Source organism: Urtica dioica, chromosome 6, assembly GCF_054948205.1.
Source record: "Urtica dioica subsp. dioica isolate 48M chromosome 6, U.dioica_male_clone48M_v1_H2, whole genome shotgun sequence".
In the NCBI taxonomy this organism is placed as follows: domain Eukaryota; kingdom Viridiplantae; phylum Streptophyta; class Magnoliopsida; order Rosales; family Urticaceae; genus Urtica; species Urtica dioica.
Window position 1 is genome coordinate 42,069,116 of NC_142761.1, and position 14,007 is coordinate 42,083,122.

The 14,007-nt window shown below is 37.4% G+C and overlaps 1 protein-coding gene across 1 annotated transcript in view; it reads right to left on the reverse strand.

The window, feature by feature from the left end:
- LOC149394304 (Signal peptidase subunit) overlaps window positions 1-9,291 on the reverse strand; it is a 32,259-nt gene extending 22,968 nt beyond the window's left edge. Inside the window, exon 1 of the mRNA XM_089618375.1 lies at window positions 9,273-9,291. The gene's annotated coding sequence lies outside the window, so the exon portion shown is untranslated. The remainder of the gene's footprint in view (window positions 1-9,272) is intronic.
- Window positions 9,292-14,007: the final 4,716 nt, after the last annotated feature.

Consider the following 14,007-nt stretch of genomic DNA (forward strand, 5'->3'; position numbering starts at 1 on the left):
ACCGATCAATCTTTTAGTCATATCGAATCACAAGGCTTTGTTAGATTCATGAGTTCTATAATTCCAAACGTTCAAATCATGTCTAGGAAAGCTTTGAGATCCGATATCCTAAAATGGTTTTTAGGAGAAAAGGAACAAATGAAAGCGCCACAATATCATCTGGTAGGTATAGCGTAGCCTTAACCTCGGATATATGGACTGGTCAATCAAAGATGGATTTCATGAGTGTTGTAGTGCATAATATAGACGACGATTGGAACCTCAACAAACATATTATAGCCTTTAGGATGATATAAGGTTCTCACACTAGTCAAAACATCTTAGATATCATAGCTAGTGTTATAGCTGAGTGGGGTTCGACCGATATGATTATATCCGTAACTTTAGTTAATGCCACAAGCAACAACGACATGGTTAGAGAGTTAAAGGATAGACTTCATTGTGACGATACATTTTTGCATCAACGATGTGCTACCCATATCATAAACCTTATAGTTCAAGCTGGAGCCGCTAGTATTGACCAATCCATCAACAAAATTAGGAATTACATTAGTTGGGTCAATAGTTCAACCAGTAGAGTAGACGAGCTTAAGAGACGCCTTAGACACAAAAGTCTCGAAGAGCGTACGTTTCATCTAGATAACAAAATTATGTGGAATTCTACCTTTCTTATGTTAACCAACTTTTTATCCGAGCATTATGTTAATGTTATTGTTTCTTACATTAACAGTGAACATGGCGATGACGCTATCACATAATATGATATTAAGATGGCTTAATCATTTGTTTCTTCTCTTGACGTTTTTTACAAAGAAACTTTTATCTTTCCCCTGTTTACACTCCTACTTATTTTTTCGGTCTTCATACTATGACCGCAATTGCTATGCATTTGGTAAATATAAAAACGAAATAATTTTTGAATCTCTTCTCTGGTCATGACGCTGTATGAGAATTGGTCCTGGAAGTGCTTGCCTAAAAAATAGTCAAAGGGGGAGATTGTTACATTGTTTTGTTGGCTTTATTTTTTTAGTGCAAGTTGTGTGGAAAGATGTCGGTCGTTTTGTTCTCACTTCTGGTGTGACATCTTTCCTCATGTATGAAGACTCTTTTTCATGCAAGTTTCCAGTTTTGCTCAGATTGATTCGCTGGTGACTTATTGCTGAGTTATTGTCTCGCTGTTGTCTTCATTACAAGATATCTGCCTCGCTGGTGGCTTCATTGCAAGATATCTCTCGCTGCTATCTTCATTGCACGATATTCTGCCTTGACAGAGTCTTTACTATGTGATATTCGCTTGAGGCCGGGTAAGAAAACCCGAGATAACTTCCAGGATTGTATAGATGCTATAAAAGCCTAGTGCTTCCCCTTAGCAGCCTCGACACTTTTGATCAAACACTCAGAGCTCTTAGACGTGCAAGACCGGCGGACTGGGAGGCTGTGTGTTTTGGTTATAAGTGGTGTATTCTCTCAAACACTATTCCACAAAGATTGAGTGTATGTGAGAGTTGGGTTTTGTGTTCTCGTGATTGAAGGTTCACGTACAGCTGAAGACCCCCAGATGTAGGTGTGTTTCACCGAACTGGGTAACCATATCGTGTGTACTTTGTTTTCTGCACTGTTTTGTTGTTTATCCATATCTGTGTTCAAGCAAGTTGTCGGACACATTGTCAACACATTGTGTGCGACATCTTGTCCTTGCGACTAATCAGAATTTCAAAACTTTTTGAATCCATCGATTTTACATCAGCAGTCTAGAATTGCTCCAAAACGTATAATAATGGAACCTTTCCAGCCCCCAATATTTTAAAAACTTGGCTCTCATTGCTTGAATACAATCTTAAAAAATTATTTCGTTTTTATATTTACCAAATGCACAGCAATTGCGGTCATAGTATGAAGACCGAAAAAATAAGTAGGAGTGTAAACAGGGGAAAGATAACAAGTTTCTTTGTAAAAAACGTCAAGAGAAGAAACAAATGATTCAGCCATCTTAATATCATATTATGTGATAGCGTCATCGCCATGTTCACTGTTAATGTAAGAAACAATAACATTAACATAATGCTCGGATAAAAAGTTGGTTAACATAAGAAAGGTAGAATTCCACATAATTTTGTTATCTAGATGAAACGTACGCTCTTCGAGACTTTTGTGTCTAAGGCGTCTCTTAAGCTCGTCTACTCTACTGGTTGAACTATTGACCCAACTAATGTAATTCCTAATTTTGTTGATGGATTGGTCAATACTAGCGGCTCCAGCTTGAACTATAAGGTTTATGATATGGGTAGCACATCGTTGATGCAAAAATGTATCGTCACAATGAAGTCTATCCTTTAACTCTCTAACCATGTCGTTGTTGCTTGTGGCATTAACTAAAGTTACGGATATAATCCTATCGGTCGAACCCCACTCAGCTATAACACTAGCTATGATATCTAAGATGTTTTGACTAGTGTGAGAACCTTATATCATCCTAAAGGCTATAATATGTTTGTTGAGGTTCCAATCGTCGTCTATATTATGCACTACAACACTCATGAAATCCATCTTTGATTGACCAGTCCATATATCCGAGGTTAAGGCTACGCTATACCTACCAGATGATATTGTGGCGCTTTCATTTGTTCCTTTTCTCCTAAAAACCATTTTAGGATATCGGATCTCAAGGCTTTCCTAGACATGATTTGAACGTTTGGAATTATAGAACTCATGAATCTAACAAAGCCTTGTGATTCGATATGACTAAAAGATTGATCGGTGGAAACAAAATATTCTACTAAATCACGTCTAACGAGTATAGGATCGATGTGACCTACAGTGCTTGACGAGGCTCCAGATTGCATCCCCTGGCAGTGCCTGTGATGACTCCACAAGAGCGACGTCCCGACTCTTGTGTTGTGAGCGCTGAAGATTTTGCCACAATTGTGACATTTTCTAGCTTTTTCGCCGTTCGAAATCACCTCTTCAAACCACGTTCACACAACGGACCTATTTCGACGTCGTGGTTGTTGTTGGGTTTGTTGAGGTGGTTGTTGTTGTTGTTGAGCACCTTCATGTTGTTGTTGTCGTGCTCGTCATTGTCGTCGCTGTTGTGTCTCCTCTTGTTGTTCACGTTGTCGAGGTCGTGCAACTTGGCTTTGACTTCGACGTTGAGGTGGTGGTGGTGGTAGGTCTTCTTCTTTCTCATCCTCCTCTTCTTCATTTGGATTTTGAGTTTCATCGTCATCTTGTTCTTCATTTGGATTTTGGTATTCACGCATATGTTGCTCGTATTCTTGAAATGCTTCATAAGCCAATTCGGATTGCGGAATTAGAGCTTGATATGCTTGCTCGGGATCCATTTGAGGGTAGTATGGCATTTGGGTGTTTGAAATTTTGGTGAATTCAGAATGGCCGAAAGTAGGAGCAACAAAATTTGGATCAAAACTATATTCGGTGTTTAGGTCGGGGGCGTTTTGAGACAAGTGCAACCAATTTTGTTCAAATCGGTGCATTTGTTGACCTCGGGAAGCTCTTCCCCTTCGACCTCCTCGGTTGTGGGATGAATATGCCATGAAAAATTGAGAGCGTTTGAGAGAATTTGAGATTAAGATTGAGAGAATTTGAGATTAAGACTGAGAGAGTTTGAGAGAAAGGTGTGAAGAAAATGAATGAAATGTGGGGTATTTATAGATTTTAGAAATAAATGGGTAAAAATAAAAATAAAAAAGTGGCCAAAATACACCAACGACTCTATTTAAAACGGTAACTTTTTAAAACGGCTCTATTTTTCGGCCGTTGGATAAAAAAAATCAAATCCTCGACCGGGACTAACGGGATCACCGTGTCCCGTTAGTCCCGTTAACGGGACTCCCGTCCCGTCCCGCCAGTAGCGGGACTCCCGCTCTCGATATTGTGCCTAACGGTAGCAGGGATTCCAACTCGTCTCGCTATCGTTAGGCCAGGTTTACTTGAGACATTCAAAGTCATGCTAACCGATAAAGTATTGAAAGTACATCAGTCAACATTGATTTAATGCATAGCATGCCTCTAACCTAAGAGCTTCTAATGTATTGTATAGATGGTTTCCAATAGTAATAAGCAAAGAGAAAGTAAAATAAACACAACCAAGCTCCGAAAAGAAAAGCTATAGAAGAAAGCAAACATTAACATTTTGGCTAAATTCTTTGGAAGTCATATAGATGGATCATATGAACACAACCCAATGATGTTAAATTCTTATTTATTATCATTTTTTTTGCATAACGATAACGTCTAACGTATGAGGTATTTTCATAATGTAAGTTATGTTCAGAAAAAAGACGAGGACGCTAATTCTATATAAGAAAGTTCAAAGACTCGTATGCTTGAGAAATCAAATTGGAGGAGATAAAAGAAGGCACATTTAGTTGCAGCAATCCTAACAAACCCATTCAACCAGACGTGTAGCGTTTGGATTGCTTTCAAGAAAACTGGGTGTTAAAAAAATAAACATAATTGCGGGTGATAGATAAAGAGCAATTGTGTAATTTCAAGGAGGACTAAGTGTGAAATTACCAATAAGATTCAGGACAGTATTTGAAATATTTAAAGACTTACCATGTTTTTGAAGAGAAATTTCAATAACTTGGCTCAATAGTTGATTTAATATCAAGATTAGACCTTAACTTTGAAAAATATATAAAACTGGATTTTTAAACCAAAACGGACAAAAATACCATTCTGAACTCTATACCTCATTCATTCTATCACTTCAATCTTCTCTCCCACCCTCAAAGAGAAATTTCATTAACTAGACTTAATAATTGATTAAATATCAATATTAGACTTAAAAATACCCCTCAAATATAAGTTTGAAAAATTTCCCTCTCTCTCTATCTGTCTCACTCGACATCTCTCAATAAAAAAAATGTACGAGTCGGTACGATTCAATACGACCTTGTACGACGTGATACAATCTTGTATGAATGAATACGATGGCGTACAATGGACAAGTTTCGAACTCCGGCGGTGGTGGAGCTCAGAAACCTCGAGCTCTCAAGGTAAGATTTTCAACTAATTTCTTGTTAAACTTCATTGAAAATAGTTAGAATATGGTTTAAAACTTAGTTATTATCATATTTGGGTCGGATTTAGAATGTTAGGGTTTGAAATTAGGACTAGTATACGATGAGGTTCATGCATCGTATGATGTTGTACGATGAAATTCATACAGTTGTACGATGGGTTTAAGATTTTCTAAACAAATTGCATGTACGATGCTATACAATAGTTTTAAAAAGAATTCAATTTTTTTTATCATACGATGTTATACGATTCTGTACGATGTCATACGATAAAATATGATTCTGTCTTAATTTTGTCGTTTTTTTAGGACAATTTGAATTACATATACAACGTCTCAATCCCGAGGCGTATCATTACAGTGGGACAGGGATCTTGAAGCTGGTACGGAGGAGATTTGATGACCTTGGGATAAAAGATCAAATCCTTGACACTCCGTTCGAGCAATATTTTTTGGAGAGCGAGCTCGGTTTCTCACCGGTGCTCGTACATACTATCCTTAAAATAAAATCGAGGCGACGTCACAGGGGGATATACATTTTGGTATATGAGGCAAACGAGTAAGATTCGGACGCCTCGAGTACGCACTCGTCTTGGGGATGAGCTATGAAGACAGTCCGACCAAGGCCGAACAAGACGAGCGCAAGAGCGACCAATTGCGTTCAACATATGTCAGAGCAATGACGATGCGTTCAAGCTCGAGCTATTTGTGTACGAGTATCTTCTGGGGCAGCCGGCCAACAAAGTAATCGAGGAAATGTGGCAGAAATTTCTTTACATCGTTGAAGACCTCATCTTCTTCAAGATTCCTTGAGGAAATATAAGTTGGGCGGAGACGTATTCCAGCCTCTCGGTGAACCTGAGGACGTTGCACAAGAAGTTGAAAGAAAAGCTGGAAGTGGCTCAGAAAGAGGCCAAGTAAACATTGACGGATAATCTTCATACCCTTCATTACTAGGCATACAAGGTTATCCCAGAGATCGGGATGAGGTTCGGATCGAACCAGGGGATTCGTGTGCCCAGGATGCACTCGTGGTCGAGTAACGTCGTCATCATGGGAAAAGACATCGAGGCCGTCCTAAATAAAAAAAAACAGTAACTTTTTATTATTTAACTTTTATTAAATGTATGTTACATTATTTTGGAATGTTAATAATTGTTTTTGATTTTGTAGCTGGGTGTTCTGCAGATGCTGAGACCAAGGGCAGCAGAGAGAATTTTTCACTCTCCTCGAGACGCTGACGAGCAAATGTTTGTATCCGATAGACGTCGAGTGAGAAGACACGACAAAGCTGCGAGATATCGAGGAAGAAATAGATCGAGTCGCGACTGTCGCAGACGAGGCCGATGTCATCGTCGGAGACTCTGATGACGAACACGTGTCAGACATTCCACATGTTCGTCTTGGTAGTCCGACCACTCTCGCAGCGGGATCAATCCCCACACCGACCCCTCGCGCCGACGTTCCTGAGCTCTTCGTCCTAACACGGGAAATGTAGGAAGAAATGCGAGCCTCACAGTAACAAATGCTGCAATCACAACTGAGGCTCGCATTTCTTCCCACATTTCCCATGTTAGGACGAAGGGCTCGGGAACGTCGGCGCGAGGGTCTGACACGTGTTCGTTGTCGGAGTTTCCGACGATGACATCGGCCTCGTCTTCTCCCTCGACGTCTATCGAATACAAACATTTGCTCGTCTGCGTCTCGAGGAGAGTGAAAAATTCTCTCTGATGCCCTTGGTCTCAGCATCTGCATAACACTCACCTACAAAACTATAAACAAATATTAATATTCCAAAAATAATGTAACATACATTTAATAAAAGTTAAATGATAAAAAATTACCATTTTTTTATTCAGGATGGCCTCGATGTCTTTACCCATAATGACGACGTTACTCGACCACGAGTGCATCCTGGGCACACGAATCCCCTGGTTCGACCCGAATCTCATCCCGATCTCTGGGATAGCCTTGTATGCCCAGTATTGAAGGGTATGAAGATTACCCGTCAATGTTTACTTGGCCTCTTTTTGAGCCACATCCAGCTTTTCCTTCAACTTTTTGTTCAACGTCCTCAGGTTCACAGAGAGGCTGGAATACGTCTCCGCCCAACTTATATTTCCCCAAGGCATCTTGAAGAAGAAGATGAGGTCTTCAACGATGTAAATAAATTTCTACCACCTTTCCTCGATGACTTTGTTGGTCGGCTGCCCCAGAAGATACCCATACACAAATAGCACGAGCCCGAGCTTGAACGCATCGTCCTTGCTCTGACATATGTTGAACGCGTTGATCAACGCGTTCAACTTGCATCCGACGCCGTTTAGGTGCTTTGTGATCAATCGGTCGCTCTTGCGCTCGTCTTGTTCGGCCTTGGTCGGACTGTCTTCATAGTTCATCCCCAAGCAAGTGCGTACTCGAGGCGTCCGAATCTTACTCGTTTGCCTCATATACCAAAATGTATCTCCCCCTGGTGACGTCGCCTCGATTTTTTTTTGAAGGAGAGTATGTACGAGCACCGGTGAGAAACCGAGTTCGCTCTCCAAAAAATATTGCTCGAACGGAGTGTCAATGATTTGATCTTTTATCCCGAGGTCATCAAATCTCCTCCGTACCAGCTTCAAGATCCCCGTCCCACCGTAGGTGATACGCCCCGGGATTGGGACGTTGTATATGTAGTTCAAATTGTCATAAAATCGACAAAATTAGGCCAAAATCATATTTCATCGTATGACATCATACCGAATCATATAATATCGTATGACCAAAAAATTTGAATTTTTTTTAAAAACAATCGTATAGCATCGTATGATATCGCATGACATCGTACAAGCAATTTTTTTGGATAATCTTAAACCCATTGTACAACATCGTATGACATCATACAATTGTATGAATTTCATCGTACGCCATCGTATAACATCGTACGACATCGTACAATGCATGAACCTCATCGTATATTGGCCCTAATTTCAAACCCTAAATTATAAATCCGACCCCAAATCAGTTCAAATCAATTCAAATCAGATAATAACTAAGTCATAAATTATATTCTAACTATTTTCAATGAAGTTTAACAAGAAATTAGTTGAAAAACTTACATTTTTCGTCGAAAATAGTTGAAAAACAATCGTATAGCATCATACGATATCGCATGACATCGTACAAGCAATTTTTTTGGAAAATCTTAAACCCATTTTACAGCATCGTATGACATCATACAACTGTATGAATTTCATCGTACGCCATCGTATAACATCGTACGACATCGTACGATGCATGAAACTCATCGTATATTGGCCCTAATTTCAAATCCTAACATTATAAATCCGACCCAAATCAGTTCAAATCAATTCAAATCAGATAATAACTAAGTCATAAATCATATTCTAACTATTTTCAATGAAGTTTAACAAGAAATTAGTTGAAAAACTTACATTTTTCGTCATTTTGAGAGCTCATGATTTCTGAGCTCCACCGCCGCCGGAATTCGAATCTTCTCCATCGTATGTCATCATATTCACTCGTACAAGATTGTATCACGTGTACAAGGTCGTACTGAATCGTAGCGACTCGTACACTTTTTTTTGTTGAGAGATAGAGAGTCAAGTGAGATAGAGAGAGAGAGAGAGAGAGAGATTTTTCAAATTAATGTGGTATTTTTGTTCGTTTTGGATACAAAAGTCTATTTTTTGATATTTTTAAAAGTTAGTGTCTAATCTTGATATTTAATCAATTATTAAGTCTAATTAATGAAATTTCTTGTAAATATAAGATTTCTCATTTTAAGACCGACTTTCAATTTTATTTTTTTTAAGGCAAACAAAAGTCATGAACAGAATATTACCTCATCGTTGCCATTTGGCTACTTCTGAAACCAGTTAATATTTAAAAACTGTTATACAAAGAAAGGTAAAGCACAACAAAGCAAATCAATAAGATTCCTAAAAAGAAAAACGAAATTAAAACTGAGAAAATGACAAAAATAAGATTTACTTGGACTTCAGAAGGTGATTGAGAGTGTCGAACGAATGCATTTTCGCTTCTCGAGTTTATTTTTTTCTTCGTCACTGCAAAACAAATTCAAAATAATGAACGTGATTCTCATCTCAGAAAAAAGATAATCGATATTGTGATCTCAGAAACAGATTTTTTTATCCAACTCCATTTGAACCGAAACTAGAAATCGAATTCAGCAGAAATGGAACGGCAAAGGCTATTCTCAGACCAGTCTCGGAGAAGCGGCGAAAAAAACTCTGCTTCTCGGAGGCTCAGAGATCGAAATTATGTGTACCCAAACGAATGCATTTTCGCTTCTCGAGTTTATTTTTTTCTTCGTCACTGCAAAACAAATTCAAAATAATGAACGTGATTCTCATCTCAGAAAAAAAAAAGATAATCGATGGTGTGATCTGAGAAACAGATTTTTTTATCCAACTAAATCGAACCCAAACTAAAAATCGAATTCAGCAGAAATGTAACGGCAAAGGCTTTTCTCAGACCAGTCTCGGTGAGGCTCAGAGACGAATAGAAGAGGAAAATAGGAAAAGTATCGAAACGCTCTTTGTTTTGTTGTTTTTTATTACTAGTTTCACCAAAAAAAAAAATTAATAAAGTCTCTAATAAGTCATACGTGTAAAAAAAATAAAATGTACATCTATTGAATCTAACTCATAAATTTGACAAGTCACAATCACAAAGTCATAAATTTGACAACTCATGAATCTAGCTTTTACTGCGTAAAACATAATTGATAAGTTGTACAACTCATGAGTTTGTTGTCACAAGTGATATAACAAGTCATACTTTCGCTGCCTTTTTTAGAAAAAAAGTATTTTTATTTTATGTTATTTAACATATTTGTAATTATTTTTAGCATATTTTCATACATATGCAATTGGAATGAATTTCGCTCTTTGTTGTCTTATTTTTTATTACTAGTTTCGCGAGAGAAAAAAAAAAGTTAATAAGCCATAGATGTAAAAAAAAAAATTGTACATCTATTGAATCTAACTCATAAATTTGACAAGTCACAAAGTTATAAATTTGGCAACTCATGAATCTAGATTACTGCGGTAAAACATAATATACAAGTTTTTTTTTTTTTGAAAATGCAAAAACATAATTGACAAGTTGAACAGTCATGAGTTTGTCTTTATTTTTGTGCACAAGTGATATAACTAATATAACGTTATTTTGTATTATTCCCAATTATAATATATATTGCCCCTTTAAAATTATTTATTATATTTAAGATAAACTGGAAAGAAGTGAACCGATAATAAAAAATATATATACCATATAAAAACAAAACCAATAGTTTTAAAAAAAAAAAACTAATAAAAAAAAGGTTGAACTAGATATGAAATGATATGACCGAGGCTGCAAGAGATAAGGTTCTCTGTAAGATAAGTCAACTAAAAAACATATTAACAAGCAACATCAGTTGAAAAAACATTTTAACAAGAATGAAACACCTTTCTTCAAAAAAAAAAAAAAAAAAAAATGAATGAAATACCTATTACCTATAAGTCTAGAGAAATTGCTCTATTTGCCACTCTTTTGATAACTTTTTCCCACATTCCACTAAAACCTTAATTTGTCCCAAAATGCCACCATGACAAGAGTAAAAAGTCAAGTTTGCCCTTCACTATCTATTTTCTTTACAAATTGGCAGACTTCTTTACTCACCCATTTTCTCGTCCAGTACATAGGTCTCAGTCTCTCTCTCTCTCCCATTCGTCTATCTCTTCTCTCTCTCTCTCTTCCAGTCCATCTCTTCTCTGTCTCTCTCTCTCCCCCATCTCGTCCAAGCTCTCTCGTCCAGATCTTCTCTCTCTCTCTCTCCCCCACTCTCCCCCATCTCGTCCAAACTGAGAAAACTCGTGAACACAGCTCAAAAAATTCGTCGGAGGAGCTCAGTTATCGTCGGAGGAGCATTCCGAATGTCAACCCAAAAAAAGAGAAGTTGCAATCCACGAAATAAAACCCTAGGTTCGTTTTTTTTTCATTTTCCGGTTATAAAAAAGCTTTTTGTCTTGAAATAATGAAGTTTTTGTTGTTTAAAAGCATGGGTTTGTTATGGGTATTTTTTGTGATTTTTGAAAGATGACGTTCAACATTGTTGACATCTAAAGTCAACATTGTTGACATCTAAAGTCAATCTCCAAATAATAACTCTGTTTACTTTTTTGTACGCAGTGATGGATGATATTTATTTATTATTCAAGCACAGTGGTACTTGGGTTGAACCTGGTCGGTATCACGAGAAATGATCTTTTGGAATCGTGGTGCCGTACAACGTCAACTTCGCTAGTTTGATGCAAATCATTTACACGAACTTGCGTAAATCACCATCCACTCATACTGTTGGTGTTGCATACTCGATGGCTGGTGCAGTGCAGCCTGTTGAGATAACCAACGATGACACGCTCAAAGGTTTCTTATATTTGCGGAGAAGACGAGAAGATGACATGGAGAATTTTCAATTGATATTGGAAGTAAATGAAAAACAATCGGGTCCCGATTCAGCAGGGATTGGATCAACTCCCAACAGCCGTGGTAGTGGTTGGTATTGATACTCGGATTGTTGACATATCTATGTCTCTGAACATGGGAATCGGTCTTGTATTTGTCTCTGAATAGATATCAACAATGTTGACATCGACGATGTCAACATTGTAGACATATATGTCAACATTGTAGACATATATGTCAACATTGTAGACATTGTAGAAATCTATATCAACAGTGGACAATGATGTCTACAATGTAGACATCTATGTCTACAATGTTGACATCTATGTCTACATTGTTGACATCTGATGTCAACATTGTAGACATCAGATGTCTTCAATGTTGACATCTATGTCTACAATGTTGACATCAAATGTCTACAATGTGGACATAGATGTCAACAATGTTGACATATATGTCAACAATTTATTGTTTTTATTTCTTGATTCTCATATCATTTCCTTATCTGATAATCTTTATTTTCAGGGTTGGTCGGGATTTGTTCCCGAAGGGAACATTGTAGACCATAATTTCAGTTTTTCAGGGTTGGTCGACAAGGATGAATGAGCTAAATTGATTCATAAACTCTTATTTATTTAATATAAGTTTTTGTTAAAATTATGGTACTTTAATGATTATGGTATGTAAAACTTTAACTTAATCTTAGTTTTTTGTAAAAATTATGGTACTTTAATGATTATGGTATGTAACTTTCCCATTCACTCATCGTGTATGCCTTTGCGGCACCGTAAAATTTCCACTTCACATCCTTCGAAATCCCCTTAAAAGCAGTCTTCAAATTACCGGCGAGATGAATTTAAATTTAGTTCTTCACTTAGGCATGCAATTCACATCATTACACATATATAAAACATAGTGTAAATAGACATATTAAGCAGTTTCAAGCATTCAAGTCATACAAAAACCCATACAAAAATATAAATATTACGAAGTTTAGACCAATGATGTGAGAAATTCATCGTCAGAGTCATTTCTTGTTGATCCTCATCCTCCTATAATAGAGAAGTTCCTCTCTCTGTGTTTTCAGCATAAACAGTTGTGTCCCCTTGGGCACGACTTCCATAAAATCTCCTTTTTTCTTCAACTGAGTCTCCCAGTCGTCTCCGATGATTTCTTTCATAACACTTTCGAGACACATGATCGGACCCGATTCAGTTTCACTACAAAAAGTATCCAAGTACCATATGTACTCAGCCTGGCTCATTTGAAACTCCGTGAGTTGTGCATCACCGAGTTCCGATCCGCTTGCCTTATTAACATCAATTGACTACAATTTTAGTAATTGTCTACAATTATAGGTATGAATGTCTACAATCATAAAAAATAATAACAAAAAATCAGCTTTGCTTGGCATCAAAATGTACCTCATTTTTAGAACATTTTCTCTTTCGGGGCTCGAAGTCGTCATAGTTTGTCACCGGAGATTCAATGGAGTGTTTTCCTGACATTTCTGCATATTTTTGACAATATTAGAGTCAACAATGTTCATTAGTTGTAGAACAAAAACTCACCATCATGTAATGCAAGCAAATGAATAACTAGAAAACCTACCAGGAAGAAAAGAAAAATAACAAGGATAAACTTAGTCAGCAAGAAAGGGTTAAGAAATTCAATAAACTTCAGGCCACAAAAAAAGCATTCAAATTTCAACAATGTTGACTTTAGATGTCAACAATGTTGAGTTTAGATGTCAACAATGTTGACATAGATGTCAACATTGTTGACATCCGATGTCAACAAATAAGAACGTCATCTTCAAAAATCACATAACATACCCATAACAAACCCATGCTTTTAAACAACAAAAACGAACGAACCTAGGGTTTTATTTCGTCATCTTCATTATTTCAAGACGAAAAGCTTTTTTATACCCAGAAAATGAAAAAAAAACGAACCTAGGGTTCTCTTTTATTTCGTGGAATGCAACTCTCTCTTTTTTTGGTCGGAATGCTCCTCCGACAATAACTGAGCTCCTCCGACGAATTTTTTGGAGCCGTGTTCACGAGTTTTCTCAGTTTGGACGAGATGGGGGAGAGTGGGGGAGAGAGAGAGAGAAGATCTGGACGAGAGAGCTTGGACGAGATGGGGGAGAGAGAGAGAGACAGAGAAGAGATGGACTGGAAGAGAGAGAGAGAGAAGAGATAGACGAATGAGGAGAGAGAGAGAGACTGAGACCTATGTACTGGACGAGAAAATGGGTGAGTAAAGAAGTCTGCCAATTTGTAAAGAAAATAGATAGTGAAGGGCAAACTTGACTTTTTACTCTTGTCATGGTGGCATTTTGGGACAAATTAAGGTTTTAGTGGAATGTGGGAAAAAGTTATCAAAAGAGTGGCAAATAGAGCAATTTCTCATAAGTCTATGACCTATGACCTGGGTACGACTGAAAAGAAGTTGACCAATAATAAATGAATACCGTAAAAAAC